Genomic DNA, 3,835 nt, shown 5'->3' with positions numbered 1-3,835 from the left:
CACTGCTCCGTGATGAGTTAGTTTATGAAGTGAGTATTCGTGCTGAAGCACCAGCTGATACTGTTCTCAAATTGAAGAAACAGCTTAGGGAGTTGATCACTGGTTTCTCTCCGGATGAAATAATGGACGATGAACGAAAACCACAGGCTGAATTCCCAATCATCACCGAAAAGCTGAAGGAGCTGCAGGCAAAACTTGATTTAGCAGTGAAGTCTAGGGACCGTCATCACCTTATGCGTGCTAGGGCTTTATATAATCATCTTCATCACCGTCTTGAGCGTGTAGTATGCACGGAGTCTGTCGATAGGGACATACAATTGAAGCTGAATAAAAATCTTATAGCTTGCGGTCACTCATTGGAGAAATTGTTGACAACAAAAAACGTCATCGACTCATCATCCAGCACGCCCCTGGCCTGAGCCGGCCTCAACGCATCACCTGTACGGTATTCCGGGACGCCTCAGGTAGGCCTGATAGTCGGAGGTCCTCAAGTAAGTGAGGTGCCTACAGGTGTACGGACAGTGTTTTAAACATAGGATATCTCATGGTTGTTACGGAGTGACAATTAACCTGACGGACCAAAGCGCGACCTGTCTCCCTTCATAGGGTTTTTGACCTACCTATGGTTAACTAAATCTGTATATTTAAAATTATACATTGTACAAATTCAAAGGGAGTTTTCTTTGTCTCATGCTCACCGGAAAAGCAGAAGGAACTACATAAGGAATTGGACAGGATGCTGGAGTTAGACGTCGTCGCTCCTACCGAGAGTCCATGGAACAATCCAGTCCTTATGGTTCCAAAAGCTGACGGTACATGGCGATTTTGTCTGGACTGCCGGAGGCTCAACTCTGTGACGAAAGGCGATGCTTATGCCATTCCCTACATACCCCAGATATTGGATAGCCTCAAGAATGCCAAATACATCAGTTCTGTGGATTTTAAATCGAGCTTTTGGCAAATTCCACTCGACCCTAGCTCACAGGAGAAGACGAGTTTTACAGTGCCTGGTAGGGGGTTGTTTAAATTTAAAGTTATGCCATTCGGCCTATGCGGAGCTCCTGCTCGCCAACAACGGCTCATGGACATGTTGTTTGGACATCCTTTCTGCAGTGACGTAACTAAAGGCATGATATTCGTGTAGATCGACGACATTATAGTAGTTGCTGAGGATCTGGAAACGCACATACTTCTGTTAAAAAGGCTTCACGATAGGATACACAGCGCCAATTTAACAATCAACTTTGAGAAGAGCAAATTCTTCCGTAGCTCTTTAAAATATCTGGGTTATGTGGTGGATGAGTTTGGGCTTAGAACGGATCCCGATAAGGTTCGTGCTGTTCTGGAGTTTCCGGTACCCATTGTTCGGAAAACTCATTTAAAAAGTTAACCGATATAAAAGGTTAACAGATTCAATCGGTGTCCTTTTATTACGGTAACACCTTAATCTGTTAACCTATTGAAACCTGTTAACACATATCAAGGGTTAACCTCGGTTTTATAGGTTATTACTAACGAAGAGTAAAATATTAAAACAAACTCAGCTGGAAAGAGAAAGATGGGTATAAACGGGAAACAAGCGTTTTTGAAGAATCGGCTATATTCGACAAAATTGAATGGAATCATTAAAAATCGACTAAAATCGTCTGGATTTGAGTAAAATTTACAAAATTGATTGTAATCGATAAGGATGGCTAGATTCCACTTCACTCGACTGGATTCCAGGTTATTCATCTACCTTAATGACACATCGGAGTTGGCAAAGTGGAGTTGGTAATGCGGAGTATAGTATCCCTCAACGCAACTTTTTCTTCTGGGGGACTTCAACGCCTACCATCAAGAGTGTTTGTACCCATTCCAGAAGACCGACCATGCTGACAAAGGCTGACAAAGAGGTGCAGGCTTTTGCCTTATCACTAAGTTTCTCACAGCTAGTAAATTGCGCTGCAAGGGTACCTGACGTTGCCAACCATGCCGCCAACTGCTTGGACCTTCTTCCGACAACTGATCCGGACCGATATCAAGTATCAGTGACTTTCCTTTAGGAACTATCCTATCCCCCATCTGATCTTAACCGCAGAGAATCCAGGCGAATATGACGATACAAGTTAGCAGACTGGGATGAGATGCGGCACTTCTTCGCGTCCTATCCTTGGAGTGAGGTATGCTTTTCTTCAGAAGACCCGACGAGCTGCGCAGACCCGCATACCGGGTGTGGGCTGAAGAATATACCTGCAAAGCTTCTAACTCTGAAGAAAACTCCGAATAACGCGGCAAAGTCTTGCAAGAGGACAATACGCGGAGCTCGTTTCGACCATATAAGTAGGCCAAATCGGTGCGAAACTGGCTAAGTACCCAACTGGTATTTATCTAGCTAATTTCTGCCGTCTGTTGTTGCCGCCATTGCTGAAACCTGATGGATCGCTGACCTATACCGCGCACGTGAAGGCAAATTTATTTATCTCCTCACCTGCGACTCTCGTCTAGATGCTGAGAACAATATTCCACCTAGTGTACCTCCTTGTGATCTGGCAATGGCAATACTGGGCTGAAAAAAAATTGAATGCCATCGAAACTACAAGAAGAAGAAGAATGGCAGAGATCTGTATCCGGCAACATGAGGTCCTAAAAATGCTTCACATTCTAGACTTGAATGAGTTCCGTGGTCCAGATGGTATTCCAGCAATCGTACAGCAGGACTGTGCACTTGAGTCGTCTCCAGTACTGACACGGCTCTACCGGCTCTCTTTGGGTTCAGGACTAGTCCCGAACCCATGTAAGCTTGCCTATGTGCAGCCTGTGTCCAAAAAAGGTAGTCGTGCCGTGCCGACCCTGCTAACTACCGCCCCATCTCAGCGAACTTGAACAATTGCCTTCTAGCGTACCTTCACCAACGATCTATTTAGTGTCCGCCAATTTGGTTTCCGCCGTAATAGGTCAACTGGCGATCTTCTTGTGTACGCTACACACTTGCGAGGCTCTTGCCGTGTCCTTTGATATCACAAAGGTTTTTGATAGGGTTTGGGAGAGTCTTATTGGAAATATAGCCATAGGCTTATTGGAAAGCTTCCGGCATATGGGATCCCTTCTAGCCTGTGTAATTGGATATCTGACTTCCGGAGGAATAGACGGATTCGGGAAGTCGTCGATGGGTGCTCGTCTGATTTACATGGTATTAGTGCCGGAGTCCCTCAGGGATCTGTTCTCTCTCCCACTATCTTCCTGCTCCAGATCAATTATCTGCTGATTTATGTCCTATGGGTATGCAGACGATAGCACAGTGACGGAGAACAAGCACCAGGGATGTCAGCGTTATCAGAACTTGTTATCAGAATCTTATGAATTTGACCCTTAAGTCCGTCTCAGAACGGGGTGACAACAACTTTGTCGAATTCAACGCTTCCAAAACCCAGGCATGTCTGTTCACCGCGAAACGAATCTGGCTCCAATGTTCCGGAGTGTACCCATTAATGATGTAACGAATATTAGCATTCGCGAATATTTTTTGCAGACATTCGTATACTCATTCGCGAATGTCTAAAAATTTACATTCGTTACACCATCACTAATATCCACGTCAATTACCAACTATCTCGAGCTCTATGGTATGGACCTAATTGCCAACCTAAACTTCGGCTGCTACACCGAGTCGATAACAAAATTGCAGCCAAAAATCAGACATCCTTTCTAAAGTCAGATGATACTTCCCCTCAGAGCAGTTGCTCGATCTGTACACAGCACAGGTTCGTTGTTGTATGGAGTACTGCTGTTACCTTTGGCGAGGCTTTGCCAGCTCTCGGTTGGCCGCTCTTGACTTGGTGGAGCGTTGAGCATT

Source organism: Pectinophora gossypiella, unplaced genomic scaffold (genome assembly GCF_024362695.1).
Source record: "Pectinophora gossypiella unplaced genomic scaffold, ilPecGoss1.1 Pgos_30, whole genome shotgun sequence".
Classification (NCBI taxonomy): domain Eukaryota; kingdom Metazoa; phylum Arthropoda; class Insecta; order Lepidoptera; family Gelechiidae; genus Pectinophora; species Pectinophora gossypiella.
This window is presented reverse-complemented; position numbering follows the sequence as displayed.